The following is a 15,447-nucleotide window of genomic DNA, read 5'->3' on the forward strand; positions in this document are numbered from 1 at the left end:
AACTCTATAGACACTGTGCCCAAATTTGACAGTCGTCATGGCCATCCACCAAAAATATTTTGTAATATTTTAAACTATAGGAAAAATAGGGAAAATTTTATATCAATTTTCATTTCTTGAACAACCTGGATCCAATGGTGATGTTCGTTTTGTGCCACGGCGTCATTTTTGCAAACTCCCCCAAAACCCTTATTTAAATGCATATCCAAAGGAAACCCATTTGACCAAATATTTTCCAAACCCCAAATTTGAAAACAACCCATCACAACAACAAACCTACAGCCCTTAGATCTGCAATTAAACAACTTGCAAGTGTGTCCCATACCTTGTAATTTTTGAATCCTTGTAGGAATATCCATGGCTTCCACTTTGCACCTCTTCCACTCAAGCTAGGGTTATCATTCCAAATCAACAATTAAAGATTTGATACCACTTGTTAGAAAATAATGATTTAAACCTACATGCTAATAATTCATTTCCTACATAACCTATGAGAGAAAAGTATGTATACAAGCTTATGGAATCACCATAATGCAAAGATAAAAATAGGCAAACCATAAGATAACACAAGATGTATCCTCGGAAAACCTTCATGAAGGAAAAAACCAACCTCCAAAAGCATCCATACTCCATTATATTATTCATTCATAAAGAAAAATTGAGTTACAATGAATACCTTCAAACCATCAAGCCCTCCAATACATTCAAATGTGTCCAAGAATGAAGCCACACATTCCATTCCATGCTTCACAAATTCAATCCACCAAAGGACTCAATACAATGACAACCCAAAACCATGAGCCAACCTTAACCACTAAATATGTGCTTACTCATATAGACCCAAGCTCACACAAAAACAATTGGCATGTAAAGTATACCATGTGCTAATTATCCCTTGACCCCACATTTAATATTGGGTACTAAGTTTTCTCTTTTTTAAAATATCTTTCCCCAATATTAAATAATTACAATATAATAGTCCCAATGTTACAATACAACTCATCAAGTGGCCTCGAGAATATTTCCAAGGAGTCTCAACATGTTACACATCCATGTGCAACATCAAATGAATAAATATTACATTACATGTCCATGGGAATTCACACAATAAATAAATATTACAATTATACACATTATTATGCAAGGTGTACAACACCTTATTTCCCAACAACTGTCAGGTGTAGATTCTCTAGTTATTTATTGTTTCTTTCTCTTCTTCCTTCTTGGGTTAGGAGTTGTCTAGAGTTGTCTATCTAACAATCTTGACCCATCGAGAGCTATCTAGATTTGCTTAGAGCTTTCTCCAGCTGAGTTTTGAGACAATCTATTTAACTACATGTCTATGTAAGGATCTCTCTGGAGATGCTTACTACACTCCATATCTTATGTAGCTTCATCTTTCTTTTCTTCAAACTCTTCATATTCATCATCAATAGGAACTATATTTGATATGCCCAAAGAGGTGTCCATTGAGTCATCTCATGACTCATTCTCAATGAACTCCACATCTTTGTTGATCACTATCTTCTTTGTGACTGATTTATATAACCTATATGCTTTGGACTCAACACTATAGTCCATGAAGATGCATTTCTCACCCTTTTCATTCAAATTTTTCCTCTTCTCCTTTGGCACATGTGCATATGCCACACAATCAAACACTCTCAAGTGCTTAATAATGCATTTGCATTTTTTCCATGCTTGTGGAATCTTGTCATGAAACTCCTTTGTGGGACTCCTATTTATTAAATATAGCACTATTGCTATAGCCTCTCACCAATATTCATTTAGGAGTTCCTTTTCTTTTAGCATGCTCCTTTCCATCTCCATGATAGTCCTACTATTCCTCTCAGCTACTCCATTTTGCTTCAAAGTACATCTATTTGTTATCTCCTTGATACCATTTTTCTTGCAAAAAATTACAAACTAATTGGAGGTATATTATCCCTCATGACCTAACCTTAAGAATTTTGTTGTTAGGCAAATGTTTATGTGTCATGTTGTCATCTCATCAGATTAATCCTAAATTTGACTCAGGGTTGGCTAGTTCTACTTCATCTTTAGAATCCATGATGTTAGGATGGTAAGATCTCAATAATGAGTTTCTATCATATAATGCATGGGGCTCAATTCAAAAGTGAAATAAATACACTAGGTACAATTCGAAACACTACAACTAGTTTGAAAATGACTCTATTTGTACTAATAGTAACTAGGGACCTCCTTATAAAAAAAAATCTATTCATTAAGGGATTGAGAGGAGAATAAAAGGAAACTATTTAACAAGGATTCCACATGAAGGAGAGCTAAAATATTTCATCATTTAAATACCCTACTATAAGTAATGTTGGTCCTTATAATTAGAATAGCAACTAGGTTACAAAGACTCGGTTCAGAGATTGGACATTCTTACTGAATAGTTAACTCTCCTGTAGAAAAGGCTAATTTACTTTATCGACCAGGGACATAAACTTGAAATGGGCCAGCACTCTCTGTGCACTAAGCTCAAATTGTGAATATTCTATCCTACTGCTGGAAAAGGAAATTATTTGAAATAAATGTGCAAAAACATGATGAACTAAGACTTTATCGGAACTCACAATTGAAAATAACTTAAGCAACTGCTACGGAATAACAATGTTTTGGCCAATGAATAGGAGCTACTCTGCCTGTTGTGGCTGCAGGAACAATTACAGGGACTATTTCCAGTGGCTGGAGGAATAGTCAAATGAGAAAATAACAACTATAACAAGATGGAAAATAACTGAAAAACATGAAGGGACTACTCACCAAGTGGGCCCCCTGAGTGAGTATACCAAGAACTCTAGATAACAACTGATAAGCTCAAAATAACATTGTCTTCTTTATTTCAAATTGACTGCAAAATACATAAGTCTGAAAGCTAGATACTACAAATTCTATGATCATTATATCCCCCCGAGAAGAGATAGAGACCTCTTATTTATAAGGAAACTTTATAAGAAATTCCTAATTGATCAACCCACATCCCAAAGGAATAGGTGAATAGGGTTTATTACATTAAAGAAGAAGTCAGTGCAGGTAAACAGAACAACAACCATTGTCTTGTAGCTGAGAAAATATAGCACAACCTCCTTCTTGGATTTAAGCTCCACTAGGAACAATTATGAATATTCCACAAACCGCTTTGCTGAGGAAGCGATCAAGTGGTTATGATCTTCTCCAATGTTGCTCCATTTTGACTGGGTTTGCATCCTAGTGGCACGTTGATGTTCCTCTTAACTGCAAGCTTAGTCTTTCATTTAGCTTGGGTAACCCTGCAATATGGCGTTAGTGTGCACAAAAGAATGTGTATCTATTGATGTTAACATAACATAAATTAAACCACATTCTAAGATTGATTTAGATAACAGTTTGCATAGATGGACTGTTTAAAAATCATAAGATAACAACCTTAGGTATATGATAAACCAGTTCCAGAAATACTTAAAAAGACATCAACCAGGAAAGTCTTTTGACCCAAATATTACCCAGACACAAGACCTAAGAAAGAATTCTATGACAAAAACTATCAAAACAAATCCATTATTTCAGCTCATCATTGCCCCCCAACCTAACTTCTTGCTGATCCTCCAGCAATAGGAAAGTTTCTAATTCTAGCATTGATTCTGAAATTGTCGGGGGTAACCTGCCCAGAACCTCTTGTAGACAAACTCCAATGGAACCCTTTCATCTTTTCCAAACGTGTCCACCTAGAGCGTTCTGCTACTTCATCATACAGTGGGTTATTATTCCTACATCCCATTAGTGGCCATAGGAGAATTGGTGGCTGGAAGTTAAGAGACAACCAACATCTTCCTTTTGTTCTTCCCAAATGTATATATTTGGCTGCTCATCTCATTGTTGCATGATAATTTGATAATGAGTGTGGCTCGAACTATTTCAATTCATCCGGTAGAATATTCCAGCGCTAGACTAAATGTCCAATTGCTACCTATCCCTCACATGTAGCCATTTTCTCATATTCCCTGTATATGTCTTCTCTCAAGGGTAGAATGTTTTTCCCAAAATTGGGCCGATATGTAATTTTTTGCCAGTCATAATAAAGCCTTCTTGGATTTCTTGACTCATCTCTCAATGGAAGTGAGAGATCAAGTTCTTCCTTCCTGTGTATCTTAAATTGTTCTCCCCTTGTAATTCCATTTTGAACCCATGACATGAGAGCCCTTAGTTGAATATCTACAATGTAAAGCAAAGGATTCCAATCAACGTCATCAAGAACACCATAATTATATACATAGAATTCACAAAGAAAATTTATGATGGTAGTAGGAGATGTTTGGTAGATATGATAGAAATCCTGAGGTGTCTTTAAAGAGGGGTTTAGATCCCTAACAATTCTCATCATTTAAAAACAAATATGTTGTTCCTTCAAATACAAGGAGTAAACTTGAGGTGGTGCTCTGCACTGCATTAGTTGTGGTATCATGGTGGCTACCGTTTCCACCTAAATTTTGAGCTGAACAATTTCCTCATCTTTCTATTCAATAACCTTCTTTTGTTGATCAATAAGCATCTACATATCTTCTTTTTCTAATTCTCATTCTTGGTAAAAGATAAGAGCAACAACATGACTGGTAAGAGAAGAGGGTGGTTTGTGAATTGGTTCTTTAGGCTTCAACTTTCCAGCCCTGCTTTGTGTTTCAACAATCTTCTCTGTGAAAGAGGCCAAACTATTAAGTCCATCAAATCCCACACCTTCCTATAGCTGCTCATGAGGATTTTGCAGCTCTAATTTCTCAACCCTATCTTCTTTCTTACTAAGCTCCTTAGGTGAGGATGGAGGAATATCATCCTGGTAAGGAATGTGTGGTTTATGCTCTGGGGAATCAACTAGAATGCTAACATTCGGCTTCTCTGATTGCTTCTGATCTTTAGGCTTTTTCCAAAGCCTGTCGCTTCTTCTCAGAGACATTTCTTTGGTGGCTGCAGGATGGATTTTGGTACCTAATTCCTCGGTTTCTTCATCAACTAGTATAATGGTTGCAGGAGAAACCTCTTTTGCAACTTTTATTTTCTTTGTAATAGGAGAGGCTAAATCCCCACTTTTTCCTTTCTCTTTCTTCTTTTTTGTGTCAATTTTTTCTCTTTTCCTTTCTCCCTTTGTGCAGCAGCCCTAGTTCTCATTAGGATTTGTGAAGGATCCCCTGTCGAAGCTTCTACTACTTCTAATAGGGCTTCTCCTTGTGAGGTTTCCTCTATTGTAGGAACATTTTGAACTAGTGATATCCTTGAGGATGAGGGTTCAATGGCAGGTTCAAGTCTTTCTAAATTTTCCCACTCTTGAGATGGGGTCGGTTCTGCTGGACCCACCTTATTTGCCCTAAACCATCTAACTTTTACAAATTCATCCCAGGACATTTGGGAAACATCTCTTAAAGACCTTTCAATCAACAACTTAATCAAAAAATGTTGAGTAATAGAATGAGGCCTACCTTTTTGTGTTTTCGTTGTGCTAATGGAAAGAAGATTATACACTATATTCAGAACATTCATTCTTCTCCCATGGCATAGATGACTCAGAAGCTTAAAATTATGGGAATGCATGCATGATAATCTCCCTTCACAAGTCATATATTTCATAATATATAATGCTACTGCTCTCCATTCAGGCGAAAGGGATTCTCGTCTAGTCCCCTGCTTATCTATTACCAAAGGTGGGTCACCCTGTCGCATGAATTTTGCTCTCACACTTTGTGCATCCTTTGATTCAGGGTTTTTTTCCCCATTTGTTGGTAGCCCAGTTACCTCTACAATCCATTCTTTTATCGCTACAACTCTCAATCCTTTCACCTGATCTTCCCCACCAAAAAATGTATGGGTAAATTCCCTTGCAACCTCCTTATTGAACTCAGTTAGCTTCAGAAAATAGTCTAACCATCCACTATTGCGGAATTTTGGCTCACAATCCTGGTCTTGTAGAAGGACATCATGGACTATAGGTTCATGGTGAACTGGCGGACCACCCATCGTAACATTGAAACTCACAACTCACTAATGGCAGAAATATACCCAACTCTACAAACTTTCAAAAGAAATATGCTCTATTTGCCACTAACCCAGCTACAATTGCAAAATAACTCAAGGCAAACAAAAGGAACAAAGCACATAATATCACATCAAACCAAAATAATTTAAATTTAAATGCAATTTGAGATGAAAAAAAAATTATCCGTAAGAATAATTCACATCGTACTCCCCCCCCCCAACCTAAGGTTTAACAAGTGTCCACACATGCAGAGGATGACTTAAAAGTAGACTATGCAAATATCATTATGATTTTAAATATGGTTTAGGTATACGTATGTGACAAAAAAAAAATACACACGAGCATACTTGATATCGTGCCATAATGATGGCAATCGGAGAAATTCAGTATGTATGAAGTTGATCTACAAGGCATGGAAAATAAGGTGGAGAAATGAGTGATGGGAGTGGAAGGGAATGGGTGAAGAGGGAAAAAGGAATATTTATTGTGAATAAAAGTACTTCCACGGAAGATGGAAGTATTTATTATGAGCATGCAGCAAAGATTTAGGAAGAAGGAGAGACAACAAGCTCGTCGCCTATTGTTGCAGGAATCTCTGCATTTGCTGGAGTAATGAACTATTGTAGGAATTTATCTTTGGAAAGAGGCTTATGATAGAGGCGTAGGCGATGGCCTTTTACCAACAATTTGAATTTTACAGGATCAATTGTGGACAATCATACTGCACCATTGGAAAATGTTTCCATCACCTCATAAGGCCCTAACTAGCATGTCTGCAGTTTTCCCAAATTGTCCTTATACTTGGAATCATAGACAAGAGCCCAATCACCTGGTTTGAATGCTTTGCCTTTTATATATCTATCATGTCATTTCATGCGTTGATTCTAAATTATTTTTGTGTGCTGCAGGGCTGACTTCCTGATTTCATCCAAGGCATTAAGCTGTAGGAGCCTATCATATTGTGTTGTAGAGAGAGTCATATCCAAAGTTATGGTTGTTCCAAGTGTCTTATGCTCAAATTCCATAGGCATCATAGCCTTTGTCCCATACACCATCTCAAAGGGTGTAAACCCTGTAGTGTTTTTCCATGTGGTTCGATAGGCCCATACTGCTTCAAACAACCTACTAGACCAATCCTTACGATGAAGGGCTATTGTCTTGGTTAATATAGATTCAAGCTCCATATTGGCAATTTCAACTTGTCCATTTGCTTGAGGATGGTAGGGAGTTGATTTCCTATGCCTTATATTATATTCATTGACTAGGGAGTTTATCAAAGTGGAAGTAAATTGTGCCCCTTGATCAATCACAATCTCTCTAGGAACTCCATATTGTGTAAAGATCTCCTCATACAATAATTTTTCTACCTTGTTATCCCTGGCATGTTTGAATTCTTTAACCTCAACCCATTTTGTAACATAGTCAGTACACACAAGAATGTATGACTTACCATTTGAGGATGGATCAATTGGCCCAACAAAATCTAACCCCCATTTGTTAAATGGTGTAACAACCACTTGTAGATGCAAAGTCATCTCATCGGACCGAGTTGGTCTACCCATCCATTGAAATCTATCACATTTCCTGGCATACTTGACTGCATCCTTGTGCAAAGTCGGCCAATAATATCTCGTAGTCAGTATCTTTAGAGTTGTTCTCTTGGTAGCAAATAACCTCCACAAGGCTCATCATGGCAAGCATGAAGGATATCATAAGTTTCATCTTCTCTAACATGTCATCTCATAGCTTGATCTGGCCCTATATAGAACAAGCAATCTGCTATCCATGAAAAATTGAAACTCTTTTCTACAAGCAACCTTCTTTCTTTGGGTGAGAAAAAAGAAGGGATTTTATTAGCATCTAAGTAGTTATCTATGTCAACATACCATGGAATGTTCATATTAATTGAAAACAAATGCTCATCTGGAAAGGAATCATCAATGGCTTCAGGACCATCCTGTATTTGAAGTCTGGATAGAAAGTGTGCCACTACATTTTCTTTACCTAGCTTGTTGATGATAGTTATGTCAAATTCATGCATTAGCAATAACCATCTTGCCAACCTATTTGAAATGGAACTTTTATTCATAAGGTACCTGATGGTTGCATGATCAGTATGCACAAAGATTTGAAGCCAGTTATATAGTGTCTGAATTTGTTGAGGGCATTGATAACAACTAACATTTCCTTTTCTATGATAGTATAGTTTAGCTCAGGTCCCTACAAATTTTTGTTGATATAATAAATTATATTCTCCAAAACTCCTTATTTCTGCCCAATGAATGCTCCAATTGCAAAGTCTGATGCATATGTGTGAATGTTAAAAGGAAGAGACCAATCAGGTCCTTTGAGTATAAGAGCTTGGGTTAAGGCTCCCTTAAGTTTAAAAAATGCCTCTTCACATGTTGGCGTCCATTCAAACTCAACATTTTGTGTCAAGAGAGAATATAGAGGTCCTGCCATCTTACTAAAGTCCTTTATAAATCTCCTATAGTACCCTACATGGCCTAAAAAATTTCTTACATCCTTTTGTTTTGCAGGAGCAGGAAGGTTAAGTATCACCTCAATTTTGGTTGGATCAACTTGAATGTCAAACTAAGAAATGCTATGCCCCAATACTATCCCTTCTTGCATCAACATGAAATATTTTTTATTGTTTAGGGATGAATTATGATCCTCACACTATTGCAACACTTTGGTAAGATTTTACAATTCTTCCTCAAAGGTGGCCCCATAATCAGTGAAATCATCCATGTAGATTTCCATACAATCATGAGAAATATCTAAAAACATATTGAGGATAGCCCTTTGAAAGGTTGCAGGAGCATTGCACAGACCAAATGGGAGAACTGAATAGGCATACATTCCCCAAGGGCAAGTGAAGGTTGTCTTTTCCTAGTCTTTTGGAGCTATTCTGATTTAATTGTAACCACAAAACCCATCCAAAAATGAAAAGTATTGTTTTCTTGCTAAAGAATCCAACACTTGATCGATGAATGGAAGTGGGAAATGATCTTTCTTAGTAGCAGTGTTGAGCTCCCTATAGTCCACACAAACTCTCCATTTACCTCCTTTCTTAGGGACTATAACTAGAGGAGATACCCATTGACTGTCTGAAAAAGGGTAAATGAACCCTGCATTAAGTAATTTTTGTAATTCCTCTTTGACTATTTCCCTTAATGCAGGATTAATCCTTCGTTGAGGTTGTCTAACTGGTTTACAATCTTCTCTGATATAAATCCTATGAGTACACAATGTAGGATCTAATCCCTTCATGTCACGATAATCCCATGCAAAGGCTTATTTATGGGTCTTGAGTAGTTCTATTAAGGACAATCTTTGGTCTATTGTAATTCGACTATTGATATTCAGGTTCCTTCCTGAAGCAACCTCTACTTGAGTGATTGACTCAATATTAGATATTTCAGATAAACAAGAGGTTTGGATTTCCTGCAGCAGTAAAGTATGAAATATAACTGTAGTTGTAGGAAAATCTAAAGAACTTGCAAACGGAAGGAGTATATGCAAAGGACATGTTGGCATACCAGGAAACTGTTGAGTTGCTCCATAATGATTTCCTATTATGTTAGAGAGTACCTTATCATCTTCTTGGATTCTATGAATGGTTCCCTAGTTAGCATCATAAGCTACTGAATGGAATTAATTTCCTCTGCTTCCTCTCCTATATCTAGCCATACTACTTTCTCTTGATCAATTTATGGTTGTGCAGGAGAATAAAGTGCAAGAGTTTTAGTGGTGATACCATCTAAAATGGTCATGTCCCTTGATCTAGAACCTAGGTATGCATCAACTGTAGCAAGCCAAGGCCTTCCCAAAATGATTAGATATCCCCCCAATGTTACTTTAGGAGAGAGTATCAAAAAATCAGCTGGATATTCCCAAGAATCTAGTGTGACAACTATATCCTCAACCATCCCATTAGGTCAGACAGTGGAGCTATTTGAAAGCTACAAGACTATTGGGGTAGACCTAAGACTAGTAATAGTGAGTTGCTGCATGACATCCTTGGTCATCACATTTATGGTTGCTCCCAAATCTATTAGGGCATTCTTAATTTGAGTTTCATTGATTACTACCTTCACAATAGGACTACCTAGGTCAGAATATTTAGGGACAACAACTTTTCCTAACATAATATCAGTCAGTTTCCCTATTACATGGACTATTTGTGGATCCTTTTTCTTTCATCTAGGTTCTTTAAACATGCCTCCTTAATAGATTTTCCATATATGGAAATATCCTTAATAGCTTGGAACAATGGAATCTTTACACATATATGTTTTAATTGATCAATAAGATCAAAAGCTATGTCATCCTGCTACCTAGTCACTTCTACGTGCAATATTTGAGGAAATGGAGGTTTTCTAATAGGTGTACCTGAAGTCTCAGATTGAGGTATTTGCTAAGGGTTTGTAGGTTGGTCAAGTGCAGTATCTTGAGCAATCTCCTCATATGGTAATTTTGTTATAAATGGAAGAGATGGGGTAGGCAAAGTTGTTCATGACCATAAGTGAATATCACTTATATTAAGAGAATATGCAGGATATTGACTAGGATCAGCTGAATAAACTTATTATTGTTGAGGTTTGTTATTAGGATTTGGCACAGGCTGTGTTGGCAGTTGAGTTGGCTTGGGTGGAGTAGCATTAGGAGCTTGTGGCATTAAAGTTGGTTGTTGGGACTGTTGTGGTGGCTGTAGGAAGCTTGATGATTGGTTTGGCCATTGTGGACCTCCCCTCCATTGCAGTGACCGTTGCCAGTTACCTAAGGTGGTGACCAATTCCCTTGTGGTTGTTGCCACTGAGAGGAAGGGCTACGATAATTGGTCCAAGGGTTTTGAGAGTTATTCCAAGACTAAGGAGTATAGTTCCTAAAATTTTGGGAATATGGAGGTTGCCACTGATTATTTTGTGCATTAAAGTTCATATAAGGACCAAAAAAAGACAATGGATCTTGTGGTATACCTTGTCTCAGAGGCCAAGGCCTTCATTGTGCAACATAAAAGAGTTTTTCATCATCTCCATAGATTGTCTTAAAATCTGGAGAAGCTTGATGGCTATCAATTTTAGCAAGGAGCTTACACTTGCAATCCTTTTTCTTTTGCCTACAATGGGGACAAAACTCTACGAGCATCGTCTCCACTTCTTCATGCTTATTCCTTGCTTGAAGTGTATCCAACTAAGTAGCCATATTGTTAATAATATTTTCTTTAAAGTCTTTTAGAAGATGAGTTATCTCCATCCTTGAAATTGTTGTAGATGCTTTTGTTGTTGAAGATCTAGGCCTATAGTGTGTTCCTTTCTTGGTAGAAGCTTTGGAATATTTTTGATAGATCTTCCTGATGTTGTCCCATTGAACTTGAGTAATGTCTCCTCCTCCCATGAGGTCCAATAATTCAATAGAGTCCTCATTGATTCTCCTTAGAAAAATCAATTTCAAAGATTCTTTAGTCAAAGTGTTATGCTTGGATTTCTTGACACTGAACAAAAACCTCTCAAGATAATATTCTAGACTCTCATCTTCTTTTTGTGTCATCCTGAAGATATCATCACCATGTTGATCCATTCCCCTACAATAATCTTTATACTTCTCCAAGAAGTTTTCCTTCATTTCATCCTAGGTAGTGATTGCATCTCTACCTAAACTGTAGCAGGAAATAACTTGAGTTTATGGGCATCAGTGGTATAGTCATAACTTTGACAGAGGATGTCAAATTTGAACAGAAAGGTATCTAGATCTTTTGAAACCAAGCCATAAAAATTTGGAAGAGCGGAGGCTAGAATATTCTTCAAGTTTTCATTATCATGTTGGTCAGGAATAGGAAACTCAAATGTTGGGTTCATAGGTGGAGGTGGAGGATTTCCTGCCATTGGTCCTTGATAAAGAAATAAAGGTAAAATATTTTCCTCAATGGGTTCATTTAAGAAGTCAAGGTCTCCCTCCAATAAATCAAAAACACCTTGGTTTCTAGCTTGCACAAAAGTTTCAGCAAAAGGATTTATTTCTGGGGCTTAATTTGATCTTATTTCATGAGTGGAATACGAGGGAAGAAATCTTCCTAATGCATCTCTTCTTCTTCTATGCATGCAAATCTTCTTAATGCATCTCTTCTTCTTCTATGCATGCAGATTTTATGAAATAATTCTAAGAGCTAATTCTTAAAGCAAACTAAAAAAAACTTAAAACTAATGGTTACAACAGGTTCTTAGTTTGGCACCATCACCAGCAACAGTGCCAAAAATGTTGGCCCTTATAATTGGAATAGCAACTAGGTTACAAAAACTCAGTTTAGCAATTGGACATCCTTACGAGACAGTTAACTCTCCTATAGAAAAGGCTCATTTACTTTATCAACCAGGGATGTAAACTTGAAACGGGCCAGCACTGTATGTGCACTAAGTTCAAATTGCGACCATTCTATCCTACTGCTAGAAAAGGAAATTCTCTGAAATAAATGTGCAAAAACATGATGAGCTAATACTTTATCAGAACTCACAACTGAAAAATAACTTAAGCGACTGCTACTGAATAACAATGTTTTGGCCAATGAATAAGAGCTACTCTGCCCGTTGTGACTGCAAGAACGAACACAGGAACTATTTCCAGTGGTTGCAAGAATAGTTCAATGCCAAAACAACAACTATAACAAGATGGAAATTAGCTGAAAAACATGAAGGGACTACTCACCAAGTGGGCCCCCTTGAGTGAGTATACCTAGAACTCTAGATAACAACTGATAAGCTCAAAATAACATTGTCTTCTTTATTTCAAATTGACTGCAAGATACATAAGTCTGAAAGTTGGATACTACAAATTCTATGATCATTTCGTCCCCCTGAGAGGAGATAGATACCTCTTATTTATAAGGAAACTTTATAACAAATTCCTAACTGATCAACCCACCTCCCAAAGGAATAGGTGAATAGGGTTTATTACATTAAAGAAGAAGTCAGAGCAAGAAAACAGAACAACAACAACTGTCTTACAGCTGAGAAAAAGTCAATGCAAGAAAACAGAACAATAACAATTGTCCTGCAGCTGAAAAAATATAACACAACCTCCTTCCTGGATTTAAGCTCCACTAGGAACAATTATGAATATTCCACAAACCCCACTATTAAGGAAGTGATCAAGTGGTTTTGATCTTCTCCAATGTTGCTCCATTTTCACTGGATCTACATCCTAGTAGCACGTTGATGATCCTCTTAACCGCCAACTTAGTCTTTATTTTATCTTCGCTAACCTTACATTATGACGTTAATGTGCACAAAAGCATGTGTATCTATTAATGTTAACATAACATAAGTTAAACCACATTCTAAGATTGATTTAGATAATTTGCATAGATGGACCATTTAAAAATCATTAGATAACAACCTTAGGTATATGATAAACCAGATCTAGAAATACTTAAAAAGACATCAACTAGGAAAGTCTTCTGGCCCGGATATTACCAAGACACAAGACCTAAGCAAGAATTCTGTGACAAAAACTATCAAAACAGAGTCGTTATTTCAGCTCATCAAGTAAAATCATTGTTCAGTCTATAACTAAAAATATCCCAATAAAGGCAGATTGCATACCAATACAATCTCTAAACACCAAGACATTAAGAATCCTTAGAGAAGCACAAGGAGACTCTTTAATAAAGGAATTACAAGCCCAAAAGAAATAGAACCAAGAAAGTAATAACCCTTACTTACATTTGGAGACTTCTCAATTTGTGAATCATCCACAAGAGAAGAAACTCTCATTTCCAATGCTAGACCATTGTCATGACTACAAGAATCCAAGACCTAGATAAGCATAATCAAAATGGGAAATAATCCATTTAATTTTTAAGGTACAAGGATATCCCCATCACCACAATCTTTCATTTATATTAACTCCACCCACCATGGAGAAGAAGGTGTAAGCAACACATTCTTATGAAGGCACCTACAAACTTATAACCCATCCCCTACTTTTTCTTGAATAGATAGTACAACCAAGAGGGAAGCCACTACCTAGGGAAGGAACCCCTTTGCAATCTAAAGTGTAAATAAAAATAAGTCTCATTTTGCAATGGGGTGAGCCTAGAAACCTTAAGAGAGAGAAGAAAAATTCCCACAAAATGGGCCTCCAATTAGAAGGTACAATAGAAATTCATCCTTGTCAACACTATCCCAAGAAGCATCTTCATCCTCATATATTGAGTTTTCATCTACATTTTCATCATCACATTAGATTTGAAATCATCATTTTTTCTCTATTTCTTGTGCCTTCATGCTTATTACTTCAAGATTTTATTCAAAATATTTAAATGAAACTAGAGTATTATCAAATGGTTGATACATACAAATATTCAAGACACTTATGGTTAATAAAATTATATAATTGCTCTAAAAATATAAATTTGAATTGTTTATCTTAAAAGGCTATAAATATATTCTCCTTGAGTATCAACATAGCCTAAGGGGACATTTAGGGTTGGAGAAAGAAGACAACCATTTATAGTGTTAGGGATGTCACAAACTTCTGACTAGCTTGGTGTAGTTTGCATAGTCATAATTTGAAATCTATGTTAGAAATCCACAACAAAGTACTTCTCTATATATCAATCTCTTTATTTACATAATTTTATATAGATTAGATATTAAATTTAAATTAATTTTGTAAGTTGTTTTGTGTATGATTGATGAAGGCTAAAAGGAAAAAGTTAGTCTAATGATTATTTAATGCAATGAGATAAATACCACAACTATTGGCAAGAGACACTGTAACTGATAAAGGTAAACAAATTGCTACTAATTTAGATGATTTTGGTCAAGGGACTATTGATCTGAGTTTATTACCTCTTATTCAAACAATGAAGTTAGCAACTCTCACCTAAGATAAAGTCGGTGAGGACTTACTCAAGTCCCATACATTAGACAAAGATTTGATAACATTGGCAGGAGATGTCCTGGAGAAAATGTTGCCATCTTTCAAATCGGACACATCATATCCCTTTGGTAAGCTTAAGAGTATGCTAAATGTTGTATGTTCTCATTTCGAGTTTTTGGAGAAGGCAACATATATTAGAGTTTTGAATCAATTCAATGCTATGAGATTGAAAACATTTTTTAAGATGATTGAGGATGATAGAGTCAATTTAATAACTATTATGAAGGGTATTCAAGATACACTTGATGAAGGTGGTCATATATACAAAGCATGTATAATTTTTCCTAAGTTTACTATAGATATTGACAAGAAAATAAGAGAATATGAAGGCCAGCTTGCTAGCATATCTCAGTCATATGCACCCCAATCAGTCTCAGCTATTAGTTTTGAACTACAAGTTTTGAGTGTATTAGATAAGATTAAGAGACTAAATCAGGAGAAGGAAAAACAATTTGGTAGAGTTGGAGAAGTGA

The sequence above is a fragment of the Cryptomeria japonica genome, chromosome 5 (assembly GCF_030272615.1).
Source record: "Cryptomeria japonica chromosome 5, Sugi_1.0, whole genome shotgun sequence".
Lineage (NCBI taxonomy): Eukaryota > Viridiplantae > Streptophyta > Pinopsida > Cupressales > Cupressaceae > Cryptomeria > Cryptomeria japonica.